This window comes from Lutra lutra, chromosome 7 (genome assembly GCF_902655055.1).
Source record: "Lutra lutra chromosome 7, mLutLut1.2, whole genome shotgun sequence".
Classification (NCBI taxonomy): Eukaryota; Metazoa; Chordata; class Mammalia; order Carnivora; family Mustelidae; genus Lutra; species Lutra lutra.
Window position 1 is genome coordinate 19,478,785 of NC_062284.1, and position 14,594 is coordinate 19,493,378.

Consider the following 14,594-nt stretch of genomic DNA (forward strand, 5'->3'; position numbering starts at 1 on the left):
GCAAACTGTGGACTGTGAGTGATGATAATGTATCAATGCACGTTCGTAATTGCAACAAATGTACCAACTGGTGGAATATGTTGACAGTGGGGAAGCTGTGTGGGGGGCCTGAAGGGGATGAGAACTCCGTATTTTCTGTTCAACTTTGCTGTGAACCTAAATCTGCATTTAAAAATCTTGTTGTGCCCCTGAAACAAATAATACATTTTATGTTAATAAAAATTTCTTTTATTTTTATTTTTATTTATTTATTTATTTTTTATTTCTCTCTCTCTCTCTCTTTTTTTTTTTTTACAAACCCTTGTGTCGAGGGCTGACTTTCAATAGATGGCAGCGAGGGAGCTGCTCTGCTACGAATGAAACCCGACTTGAAAAGAAATGCCCTGAGAGACCACAACGCACCACAAGATGGCACTCTTTCCCCCCAAGCTTCAACATGGGGCACATTTACCTTAATTGCTGGTAGTAAAGCAATGGCCGAGGTTCTGTCACTGCCTGTCCCAGTTCTTCATGTGGCTCAGAGCGCTTCCTGATAGTGTCCCAGCCCAGCCCAAGGTGTGCACTTTCAATGGATGTCTTAAAATGGAGAGTTCAGGGGCGCCTGGGTAGCTTAGGTCTTGGGATCGTGTTCCCTGCTCAGCAGGAAGCCTGCTTCTCCCTCTCCCTCTGCCTGCCACTCCCCCTGCTCATTCTCAATGTCAATCTCTCTCTGTCAAATAAATAAATAAAATCTTTAAAAAAATATATAGAGTTCATTGTTATTCAGGTATATTGAGGCCAACAGATGAAGAGACAACCACCAATGAGAAGATCATTTGTGGGGGACCTGGGTGTCTCAGTTGGTTAAGCATCTGCCTTTGGCTCAGGTCATGATCCCAGGGTCCTGGGATGGAGCCCAGAATCCTGCTCAGCGGGGAGTTGATTCTCCCTCTCCCTCTGCCCCTTCCCACTGCTCGTGCTCTCTCTTCCTCTCTCTGTCAAATAAATAAAATCTTAACAAAAAGAAGATAGACAAGATAATTTGTTACCATTCCCAAATGGAAGGGGCGTGCCACACCAGAGAGGGCCATACAGCAAAAGCACCAGGGTAGGTCAGGAGGTGGAAGGAGTGGGAGGAAGTTGTGAGAGAGGCTTTATTGTGAACTCTGCAGGGAAATCACAGGCAATTCAGAGGAAGCAGGCTGGGGAGTGCCTAGTTTGCATACTTTGGGAGGGTGGGGGGGCTCTGGGACATAGGGTCTCTCCCTAGTCATCTGGCCCCAGGCCACAGGTGATTAGGGCAGGTGGATGGTGTCCTGAAATGTGAGCCTCTGATAAAGGAGGTGCTTGGGGTTGGGGGCTCTGGACTGGTCAGCTTGCATATGAAAGTCACACATGCACACTGGTTTCTCGAGGTCACACAGGAGGTCAGAAGCATTTCTCTGTGGTTACCACATCAGATCACTCCAAGGGAGTTTTGATTTCTGAGAAACAAGTCTCCCATCCCGATTCTGGAAAAATATCTAATTGCTTCTATAAACCAAACCAAATATCACAATAACCACTGATCTTTTCATCAATTTCCTGACTGGAAAAATGTAAGAGGACTTTGGACTTCTTTAAATCATTTCTCTTTACCTGCACCTGATCTTAGGGTGACATTTAGAGAGAAGACACTTATGATGCAGGTAGAAGAAGGACCCCAAAGTCATAATTCACCCACACTAGCAGATGGAGAGAGAGTGTGGACAAGCAAAGAATTGGTCACCTGCAGACCCAACCAGGGACACTCCAGGGTTACTCCGGGCCTGGGAGGTTCTGGGCAGGTAGAAATATGAAGGCTTGCTTGGAGCAATTGATTATATCTGTGCAATCTTCCGTGAGGCGTCACTGGTGGCAAAGGCCTCCCCTGAGCCAGCAATAATCCCCTCTTCTAATCTGGCTTCATTAAGTGGACACCAGGGTTAGAACAGAGGAGAGGGGTCATTCTTGGGATTGAATCATTTAACCAGGTGATCACATAGAAGTGTTTGCATTTCTTAGGAGGAAGGGGACCAGGCCCGAAGAAAGAGCACTCTATAGATAGTTGAATAAAACTGAAACACCGTTAAACAACCACTGGTTCTTGGCTATTTTCCTCTACCGTCTATAGTTTTACTGCAAGCCCAGGTCTAACCCCAAATTAGGGTGGCAGGAAAAGATGAGCCGCAGGGTTCCTGGAACCTTTTCCAACATCCTGATGAGACTGTGAGCATGTTATGTTCCTAACATTAAAACAACCTTTTTGGGGATTTGTAGGGGAAAATGAGCATCTGGGGTGAGAGGAAGAATTTCAACGCAACAGGCAGTAGCCAGACTGTTTCTTCTTCATCTTTTAAAGTTAAGGGCTGCAAGGGGCTAATCAGTGCAGTACAATCCTCTTAGGGCCACGCGGGTCAGCATGCGGGTTTAATCCGAGGCCTTCCCTCTCCCCGCAGATCTATCATAATTCCGGACAGCAGGCGAGTCTGCTCCAGATGTCCGTGCAGTGCGGACGGTGCCTGCGGAGGCCGCCGAGCAACCAGGCCCAGGAGGGAGACAGTTCACCGGCTCTCTACACGCAGGGATGGGTGAGGGAGGGGCCAGGTCGTGGTTCTATTACTACGAGTCAACATCACAGAGAGAAAAGGAGAAGAGGAACAAGCAGCTCTCGGAAATACTCATGAGTTACAGAGAGAGGATACTGAAGGATTTCAACATGAGCCAAGTGCTTCCACATTTGGTGTATGATGGCGTGTTCTCCCTGACAGAGTACAACGAAATCCTCTCTTGGGATTGCTCCTGGAGGAGAGTGGAGTCTTTTTTTCTGAAGCTTTGCTCCAAAGGTCCAAAGGCCTTCTGTGCTCTCTGCTCTCATCTGGAAGAATTCTGTCCTTATCTGCTCACCTGCTTTTTCCTTTATTATCAAGGTAAGAACATAGTTTGCTCTGGGAAGTAGTGAGATTAGTGATAGTCGAAGCAAATATGTCTGGCACCCCACCTTCATGATGTAATAGTGAGCTTCAACACAACATTTGATTAAAAACTCCCATGCTTCACTCTCAAATCTCATAACACAGAGGTAAATGTTCATGATGCCAAGTAAAACCTGATGTAACCCCTGAACAACCTGGGGGATGATTTCAGTTGACTAATAGAAAACTGCACCGGGAGCCTGGGTGGCTCAGTGGGTTAAGCCTCTACCTTTGGCTCAGATCATGATCTCAGAGTCCTAGGATCGAGGCCTGCATCGGGCTCTCTGCTCAGCAGGGAGCCTACTTCCCCGCCCCCTCCCCCTCTGCCTGCTTCTCTGCCTACTGGTGATCTCTCTCTGTCAAATAAATAAATAAAAATCTTTTAAAAAAAGAAAGAAAGGAGGGGCGCCTGGGTGGCTCAGTGGGTTAAGCCGCTGCCTTTGGCTCAGGTCATGATCTCAGGGTCCTGGGATCGAGTCCCACATCGGGCTCTCTGCTCAGCAAGAAGCCTGCTTCCCTCTCTCTCTCTCTCTCTCTCTCTCTGCCTTCCTCTCCGTCTACTTGTGATCTCTCTCTGTCAAATAAATAAATAAAATCTTAAAAAATAAATAAATAAAATAAAAAAAGAAAGAAAGGAAAGAAGAAATGCACCTTTCTTGTTTTAATGAGGACTTTGAAGTTCGAGGCAGAAAATAATAATAAGGTAAGAAGACTGGACTGAACTTTCATTCTATAGGTGAAGGCATGGAAATGATCATGGTTCCTCCAAATATTGTCATATGACCCAGCAATTCTACTCCTAGGCATAAACCCAAGAGAAATGAAAATATATACCCACATGAAAACCCATGCAAGAGTGCTCATAATGGTGGGGTTCCTGGGGGAGCTCAGTTGGTTAAGTGTCTGACTTCAGCTCAAGTCATGGTCTCTGTGTCCTATGATCAAGCCCCACATCTGGCTCCTGGTTCAGCAGGGAGTCTGCTTCTCCCTCTCCCTCTGCCCTGCTCCCTACTTGTGCTTGCGCTCTCTCTCTCTTTCTCAAATAAATAAATAAAATCTTTTTTAAAAGTTTATCAGTTTAAAAAAAGAATGTCCATAATGGGATTATATAGAATAGTCCCAAAGTAGAAACAACCCAAATGTCAGTCAACTGATAAATGGTTAAACAGAATATGGTCTATCCCTAAATGGAATATTATTCTGCCCTAAAAAGGAATGAAGACCTGACACATGGTACAGTACAACATGGATGAACCTTGAAAACCTTTTGTTAAGATAAAGAAGCCAGTCACAAAAGGCCACATACTGTATGATTCCTTCCATTGAGATGTCCAGAATGATAAATTCATAGAGACAGGGAATAGATGAGTGGTTCCAGGGGCTGGAATTAGGGGGAATGTGACTGCTAGTGGGTACAGGATACTTTTGGGGGGGGCAGTGAAAATGCTGTGAAATTAGTAGTTGAGCACATCTATGAAAACACTAAAAACCACCAAATTGTATTACTTTAGATGAATTTTATGATATGTGCACTATATCTCAATAAAGCTGTTATATTTTTTTAAGAATTTAAAAAATGTATTCATTTGACACAGACCAAGAGCACAAAAAAGGGGAGCTGCAGGCAGAGAGAGAGGAAGAAGCAGGCTCCCCACTGAACAAAGAGCCTGATGCAGGCTTGATCTCAGGACCCCAGGTTCATGACCTGAACTGAAGGCAGACGATTAACCAACTGAGGCACCCACGCACCCCAACGCTGTTATTTTTTTTTTAATTAGCACAGTGTTCTTAGTTATTTCTCTTCTCCTAGCCTTCCAAAGAGAGCCCTGTGATGCCTCGCTCAATATCCCTATCTCCTAAAGTTAAAAGAGAAGGGACCCTTCCCTGCTATGAAAGGGTTTGGGTTGGGCCATAGGAAAAGAAACGAAGAGTAGGGGAGGAAGAGGGGAGCATGGGTGAGAAAAACAGACAGAGCTGGACATAAGAGAGGTTGGACACAAGCAGGGACAGCAGGTGTTCTGAGGCTATGGTAGAAGTCATGGGGGCAGAGGCGAAAGGAATGGATCGCTCTCTGGGATGCTGTGTCATGTGGGGGGGTACTCACTCACATCTTTGAAAATTGCAGTGCAAGATTTGAGCTGTTTCAAAGCAGTGTTCGTTTGATGGTCTGCAATACTTTCTCAAGACTGAGCCAACCATCAGGGTGCCAAATGGACATGCATTATGTGTATTTTAAGATTTGTCTTAATGGAGAAATTATCCTTGGTTATTAACATAGTTGTTGTGAATCATAGTCTTACGTAACCTCATGCCTACCACAGCCCCCATAATCTTCCAGTAAAATGTCCCATCCACTGGAAAAGTCAAGTTGGTGAAAATGAATATTTATACATAGTTTTTTATTTGTACACTATTTTAGGCCATCATGTAATACATTCTTTTTGCCTGTAATGCAATATGTTTATCGGAAAAGTATTCATCTATGCATTTATTAATTCCGTACAGTTCCTAGAGTACTATGATAAACAAGGTTACTGCAGAACTTTATTTTTTATTGCTAAACTCTTTATTTCTCTTAAATATCTATAATACATTTTTTTAAAAAAACTTTGATGGATATTTTTTTACAATGTAACTTAAAATTCTGGCAAGTCAAACATAGCCTGAATATCTATTGTAGTAATCATTTCACTTTTTAGGTAAGGGACAAGTGCAGAGTGAGTTGGTTTCCTGGGTTTGCCGGTTAATCTTGCATCTACAGAGACAACCTTGGCTGAGAAGGAAGAGGGAAAGGGAACCAATCAGGTGGCGTTTAGCTGCTTCTTTAACATTTTAATTCTCTAGTAGATTCTGAAGTGTATGTGTCAAAATGTTAAATCCAGAGTTAGAAACATGGATATCTCTTCTATCACTTTTTATACTTTTCTGCATATTTGAAACTGTATAGAAGTAAAAACAATATAGAAATATTCCGTTTGAAAAAAAAAATCACCTGAATGGGATGGTGGTTGCAGAAATATATACCAATGATAAAATGTTGTGGAACTACACGACAACCACACACACGTGTGCACGTGCATGCAGACACAAAATGAATGCATGTAAAAACCAGTACAGTCTGAGCACCAATATCAATTTCTGAGTTTTGATTAACATACTAGGGTTACGTAAATGCTATCTGTTGGGGGAGACTGAGTGAAGGGTACCTGGGAACTCTCTGTTCCACTTTTGCAACTTTATACGAGCCTAAAACTACTTAAAAATTAACTATTATAGGGGTGCCTGGCTGGCTCAGTGGGTAGAGCATGGGACTCTTGATCTTGGGGTTGTGAGTTCCAGCCCCATGCTGGGTGTAGAGATTACTTAAAAATAAAATCTTAATAAAAAAATAAAAACTGTAAAAATAGATATAAAAAGAGCACTAACATTGTCAAAATGTAACTAGCGAGATTATGTTTTAGATTATTTTTTAAAATAAAATTCTAGGGGCACTTGGGTGGCTCAGTGGGTTAAAGCCTTTGCTTTTGCTCAGGTCATGATCTCAGGGTCCTAGGATCGAGTCCTGCATCGGGCTCTCTGCTCAGCAGGGAGCCTGCTTCCTCCTCTCTCTCTGCCTGCCTCTCTGCCTACTTGTGATGTCTCTGTCAAATGAATAAATAAAATCTTTAAATAAATAAATAAATAAATAAAATTCTAGAATATTCCAGATCTTTTGCCACTTGCACATTAGATCCATGGATAGCCTTTTGAGTTTGAGGTTGACCTTTGTATGTGATTCCCTAGGTATTAATTCCAGGCTTTTAAGTGAAGCCTTGCTTCCCTCCAGCATTGGGTGATCTGTCTGTGCTCTGTGGGGGTTCCTCCTTTGTGGGTGCCCCAGAAGGGGCTGCTTTATAATGAGCTATAATGGCATCTGCCTTCAGAAGGAAATCCATTTCCTCTCGCTGTGTAAGGGTGCATTCAGCTGGTGTAAGCACCAAGGAGGGCTTGCAGCACTTACAGTACAAAAAAAGCCAACTGCCGTCATTAGAAATACATCTTATTAAATAAATGTATCCCAGGGTGACCAAGCTGGAAAGGCTCCAAATTAGCAGCTACTCTTTGGAGCTCTCTGTGCAAGGCAAAATGATCTAATCAGTAGAAAGGTAGAAGCAAGAGGATTGCATTTCACTCTGTAGTACCAGGTCACGGAGCCCAGGAGCACTATAGTGTTTCAAGTTTTATGTCCACATTTTAATACTATTCGTGGACAACCTGGGCTGTTACAACAGGTCACTTATGCCATCAGGGATAAAAAGAATGCCCAATGTCCCTGATTACAGGAGAGAAGCCATCACACTGGGGCAGGGGGCTCATCCCTGTGGCAATTCCCATCCCTTAAGGTGGCCACTGCTTTTCTCTTGTTCCCACCCCTGTCCCACTGGGAGGAAGCAAGATCCACAGTGGATGGACAATTTAAGATGGAGCATAAAAAGAGACCTCAGGGAGAGCCATGCTAATGCCATCCCTTCCCATAGCCTATCTCTTGGGATGAGCCTTTCTACCACAATGTGGTTCAATGTGACAACATAGATCCTAACATGTCTGCACCTCGCAGGCTCAGGACCCGGCATGGGGCACACATGGATGGGAGAATGGTGGCTGCCTTCCAGAAGCTCAAGGAGGAAAGGGATATAACAGAAGGGGAATACGTGAGGGTGAGGGACAGTGCAGGACAGGGCCAAGAGATTGGTGGGATGGACTTGGATGGTAAAGGGGCCCCCAGAAGTTTCTAACTGGGCTGACATCAGCCATTTGCTAGGGGACATCACCTTTGTGACTGTTGCGAGGTGGGTTGAAGAGGGTCATGAGTCTCAGGGGTTTAGAATCAGGTGTGTGGAGAAGGTGCTGCCCCAAACTAAGGCAGAGATTGTTGTCCATGGTTGAGTCCTGGAGAGGAAGAAAATGAGCTTTACTGGTGAACGTTAAAAGTCAATAAACAAACAAACAAACAAACAAAAGGAAAAAGAAAAAAAAGAAAAGAAAAAAAAATAAAAGTCAGTAGAAACTGCTGTGAATCTGGTTCCCAAACCCAAAAGAAACCAAATTTAAACCCAAACCCAAACCTGAAGTAGGGAAGTCATTGGCCAGTAGTTCAGGAAGATGTTACATTTGAAATGGAATCTGCGTCCTCCTTTTCCTTTCTTTTTTCTTTCCATGAAACCCATTTTTATCTATTACAAAGAAGGGGGCCACTTACTGCAACCTCCATGACCAGAAAAATATCAACACAGTCTTTTGAAAAATGGCCACTATACTCCCAACCAAAACAAGCAATTATTTATTTTGAATGACTAGTAATGAATCATTTTCTCAATGAACTAATGGGCATCTGTTTAGAAAAACATGAAATATGAACTGAATATGTGTCCTCTGGTAGACAATTTGGAATAACCAAATCCCCAGCAACATATAACTTTAGGGAAGAAAAGAAAAGCAGCAAGAAGTAGGTGAGCTTTTCTTGCCAGAACTGTGATACCTCTTTATGTTATAATGCAGAACAAACCCACAGGATCTTCCAAGATGCATCCACTGCAGACGAAAAAGCAAGGATTGGAACTCAGCCCGAACCTAGTGATGCCCTTGAAAATGAAGATCAAGTAGAAGGTCTTCAATTATTTAACAAGTATGTTAACATTAAAAAGTCCTATTTTTTTGCTTTTTGTTTTCTTTCTCCCTTCTATTTCCATGGTGTTCTCTGGCCACTTTTAAATTGTTTTGCTGATGCCTCTATTTTCTGGGACATGCCCAGACCACTCTGTGACTTCTTGGCTTGCTCTGCCATATGTAAAGAATGGTACTTGATAAACACCATTTTATTTCAGGCAGTTGATGTGATGCTGTTCAACTGTAAGCCTGACTGTTCTTACCCTGTATTCTTTGTCAGAACCTGAAACAGGCTGATGTTGTTCATTTCTCAGCGGCCCAGGTAATTTTGCCCTTCAGATGTGGTATACACATACAATGGAATATTACTCAACCATCAAAAAGAATGAAATCTTGCCATCTGCAATGATGTGGATGGAGCTAGAGGGTATTAAGCTAAGTGAAGTAAGTCAGAGAAAGACAAATACCATATGATCTCACTCATATGTGGAATTTAAGAAACAAAAGAGATGAACATAGGGAAAGGAAGAAAAAAAAAAGGAAGGTAAACCATAAGAGACTCTTAACTACAGAGAACAAACTGAGGGTTGCTGGAAGGGAGGTAGGCGGGGGATGGGCTAAATGGGTGATGGGGATGAAGGAGGGCACCTGTGATGAGCTCCGGGTGTTGTATGTAGGTGATGAATCTCTAAATTCCACTCTTGAAGCCAATATTGTGCTGTATGTTAACTAGAATTTAAATAAAAACTTGAAACAAAAAAAAATTAGGCACTTCAGTAGTAAAATTCTAAAATCTAAGAATTATTTAATGGTCCTCTAAAAATCTATGTCCATGCTTCTCTCCCCCCAAATACCTGCATTTTCAACTCATTGTTGGATGCTCTGGAGTTGCTCAAATATGAGTTGCCTTCACCTGCATTTCTGGTTCACAAATCATGTATTTTATGGACCAGAATAAAACGTGAACTGTGGTAATGTCTGATTGGAAGGATTTGAATAAACCAAGAACACAGATCAACCATGGAAATGGTTCCTACTCCATTCAGTGTCCTTCCCCCAACCCCAAAGGCGTGAAAATTGTAAACCATCAGTTTTCTTTGATTTTTTTTAATGGCTTGCTTATAAATATCTAAGTTATGGCAATTAGTAAGTATTGTAGAGAAGTGCACAAGCCAACATTTACTGTGTTTAATTAGCATATATAATTGATTTTCTATTCATCAGACTTAATAACTCAAATATGTACTCGGGGTCCCATTATCACAGTCTATATACATCCTGCTTTCTGTCTTTTCTCTGGCTGTGTGGAGAACCATGTAGTCTTGGGGCAAAACTCCCAGAGGTCCCTTAGACTGACCTGGGTGGTCTTGGGTTCCCTGTAATAATGGCCCCTCCTGCAGGCTTCTCCTGGCTCTCTCTGGCTGGGGTTGGTGGGGTTGGTGGTTCTGGAGTGAATCCCTTACATGGAGAGCATGATCTCCTGCCTGTCATGTTCAGGAGGCGGGGGCCTGGTCCCACTGATCACAGCCCTTCCTAGTGTAGGATTCTGCATTAACAGGTACTTCTGGCATTTGTGAAAGAGGTGATTTTCCCCTTCTAGTTTTTGTTTTTGGTAAGGAGAAAGAAAGAAAGAAAGAAAGAAAGAAAGAAAGAAAGAAAGAAAGAAAGAAAGAAAGAAAGAAAGAAAGAAAGAAGAAAGAAAGAAAGAAAGAAAGAAAGAAAGAAAGAAAGAAAGAAAGAAAGAGAAAGAAAGAAAGAAAGGAAGGAAGGAAGAAAGGGAAAGGGAGGGAGAGAAAGTTATTTTAAGGAATTAACCCATGCAACAGTTTGACCTGGCAAGTCCAAAACTCACAGGACAAACCCCACCAGGGTAGAAATTCAAATAAGAGTTGATGTTGCAGTCTTGAGTTTGGATTCGACAGGGCAGCAAATTGGAAACTCTGCCAGGTTTCCTTCCTTCCTTCCTTCCTCTCTCTCTCTCTCTCTTTCTTTCTTTCTTTCCTTCTTTTCTTTTCTTTTCTTTTCAGATTTTATTTATTTGGGAGAGAGAGAGAGAGAAAGAGCATGAGCAGGGAGTGCAGGAAGGGGCAAAGGGAGAGAGAGAGGCAGGCTCCCTGCTGAGGCAGAGCCCAATGCGGGGCTCAATCCCAGGACCCCAGGATCACAACACAAACAGAAGGCAGACACTTGGCTGACTGAGCCACCCAGATGCCTCACTGGCAGGTCTCTATGTTGCAGTCTTAAGGAGAATTCCTTCTGTTTTGAGAAATCTCAGTCTTTGCTCTTAAGAACGTCAAGTGATTGGGTGCGGCCCACCCACATTTTGGAACGGGATCTGCTTCACTGAATGTCTTTTGGTTTAGATGTTAGTCTCATCCCCAAATACCTTCACAGCAACATCTAGACTGACATTTGAATAGACAAGTGGGCACCATGACCCAGCTGAGTTCCCACATACAAGCAAACATCACAAGTGTGGCATAGCCTTGGTCAAGCTGTTAATCTCTATCCCTGCATTTCTTTTGTGGAAAATGAGGATAAGGAATAGTCGGTGTGAGGAAGAAATGCACAAAAACATGTCAAGCACCCTGCCCTGACTTATTCTTCCTTTCCTGTGCCCGAGATGACACTGTGCCTGGCATATAGTTGGCACCCAATGTCTGCTAAGTAGTTGTTGACTGAGCAGTCTGCACATTGAATTTCCTGACTTGGCTCCTCTATACAGTTAAGTCCCAGGTCACCAGCATTTTCTCTGTGCGACTAATTCCTGCACACTGGACCTGCTAACTCAGTCCATCCCACCACTTTAGCTCCCTGTTTCTCTGGGTCTGGCCACACACCAGCCCCAAGGGCACCCATGGTACCCTAGCTGCATTAATAAGGGTGGCAGATCATCCTGGATTTTGACTTTCTGTCTCCTGTGCAAACACAGCATCTGGATTATTATTTCTTGGCCCTTCCTACCTTTCCCCAAGTCCCAGATCCTTCTTTCCTCCCTCCCTTCCCTTTTTCAGCCCCTATCCAGGGATCATGTAAAGACAGAAAGAATAGTCCTTAGATCATAACTCTTTTAGATACCAAGAGAATAGGGAGTCTCGCTCCAACGTCTGGGCTCCAACTACATCAGGGAGTAGTTGGCCTTCTTTGAGTTTCTAAGGCATTTGGTTTTCCTGATTCCTGGGGAGAGACTCCCAACGTCCACATCTGCCACTAAGCTTTCCTTCAGATTCTACACATAGGTTAAGACGTACCCTGAAGTGGTCTAAGAGTAAAGACCCACCTTCCCTTGCCTCCTAACCCCAGCCTCAAGCCCTTCTGAGTTTAAGACTAGCCCAGTGTTTCATTTGCCAAGCAAAAGTTGCAGCCAACCCCACCCATGTCCCTAGGTTGGCCTTTCTCTGCAAGGCCAGGACCTACACTCTCACCAGCTTCCCCAACCAGTTCTATTCTCACAGCTCATGCTTCTCTTCTCTCTGACTCCACTGTCCTTTTCTTGCCTAAAATCCTGAACAGGATATGCCTAATGTTGCTGGAGAACATGTGGAGAACCTTCCATGCAGGGGTCATCACTGGACATCCTATCTCTGTTGGTTTATCCTTATGGCACCACTCCCTCTGAGCTCACTGTCTACTGCTAACAATTTCTGCCTACTTCTCTGTACACTCCCAACTGTATCATGCCTTATGTATTGGATCCATTCTAGAACAATAGTTAAATCTGTTGGGTTAACCTACAGGGTACATGATGTAAGCCCTATTTTGTTCATAAAAGCAACCTGTGATAACGTAGATTTTTCGGTATCCGTGGAACATTGGCCTAAAATTATAATTAATCATCTCATACTCATGTTGAAACATAGGCCTGTGAAAAATACACCTCATTAGGTTATTTTATCATATCAGGAAAACAGTCCAGTATTATTAAGCACCAATACAGTCAGCTCTTAAACCTGGCTCTTGAGCAGAACAGTAATGTAGATAATAGCAAACATAATTTATATTTGGGTTCCCTGAGTTAATGAATAGGTTAGAGATGCACCACGGGTTTTACCGGGAGGTGAGAAAAATTTCTCTCCTGAATGGGTTTTGCCACACTCCCATCAAAACCCGCTTTGATTCCACCAACTGCCAGAAGACATTTCCAAGGCACAGATGTTGGCTGAGTGACTGTCATCGTGAAAGTCCTGCTCCATGCCCCGTGGGATCCCATGATTTCTCCTCATCCTCACGCTTGTCAATGGAGGACAAGGCAGAATGGAATACGACCTCCCCCACATGACGGGGTGAAATGAAGGCCCTCAAAGTGGATCACCCCACTCTGCCTTGAGAGCCGATTTCAGAAAAATGATGGTGCATGCTTTGTAATTTTTATCTCTCCACTTCAGGAAGGCCCGGAGTGGGTAAACAACTGGGACACAGGAGATAATTTTCTTTCCCTCATTTTTCTGCTCATTCAGCTGTCAGTAAAAGAACATTACTTGCTCACGGAAGCATACATTGAAGAAAAAGAAAACGCTGGAGGGGGAAAGTAATAATTTATTTCAAGCTTTATCTGGGGATAACCTTAACTTTTCAGAGCTGAGGATAAATCAGCCCCTACCCACACACGATGTTGCGAATTCACCACGGCAACCGTATCCAGGACCTATGACTGGCCAATGAGAAGCCAGCGGCAGTGGTCCTGAGGACAGGCAGGTGGCAGTGGGAACACAGGGATCCCGCTCCACGAAGACAAGGCTGTAGGACGCAGGGAGAAGTTAAGCCAATGGTGTGTTTCTATTTACACATGTTAAATACGTGGGGAAAAGAACGATGTTGGACAAATGTAAAAAAATATATATTATATATACTGGTCTTTTTTTCATACCTAAAAATTTTCACTTATGGAGAATGACAGTCAGGTGTCTGTTTAAAATTCTCAATGGGTCTGGTGCTTCCATGGAGTGTGGAGAACATTCTTGTCACACCCACGACCCTGAGGGTCCACAAGGAGTTTCCATATGTTATCTTAAATCATCTCTGAGGCATCATGCAGTGTGATTAGCCCAAAGTCACAGGTATAGAAACTAAGGCACAGCCATGGGTTCTGTGCCCTTTCCAGAGCCCTGTTGTCTCCAAGGACTTGGTGTTCCTCATTTATAGACACAAACCTAAGGATGTGGCCAGCCCGGTTCTTAACACCCTTAGATGGAAAGAAGTGTAGGTCTTCTGCCCACCCTTGCCCACCAAGCCTCCACCGTGGAACCGAGAGAGCTGAGCCTGTGATAAAGCTCATATTGCTTCAAATGGCCTGGTAGACCCTGGCCCTGGATCCCGGATGACCCCTTCATCCCCTAACTCCACTGCTGTGGGCTCATCAGCCTTTTGCTTGTTCTCCTTCCCAGCTTGGGACTTTATACTCCTCTCTTCCCAGGAACAGCTCCCCACTGTCTCCCCACGGCACAGCCCACCCTCAGCCTCGTTCCGATGGTCACAGACCTCTCATGTGGAGGCTTTCTTACAGCCCTTTCTAAAACTGTGCCATCCCCACTTCCTGTTCTCTCTATCTCTCTTTTATTTCCTTCATTGTAATTATTAATCCCTGATGTATTTAATTTTTTAGTTGCACATTGCCCATTTTCTCCCAACAGAATGCAATCTCCCGGAGAACAGTGACTCTGTTCGGTTCACTGCTGTATCCCTAGTCCTGAGAGCAGTGCCTGGAACATAATAGGTGCTCAATAAATATTTGTTAAAAGAACACAGTATTGGACAGGGGTTTAATAAAATGCACCAAAGTACCGATTTCCTCATTTCTGATAGAGATCAGGGTTTGCAAAGTATGGCAGAAGACCAAATCCAAACTATAGCCTGTTTCTGTGAATAAAGTTTCATTTGGCACAGCTACATCTCTTCATTTACATTATAGTTTGTGGTTGCCTTTGTGTTGGCCACCAAAGTTGAGCAGTTGTGACAGAGACTGTATGGGCCCCAAAA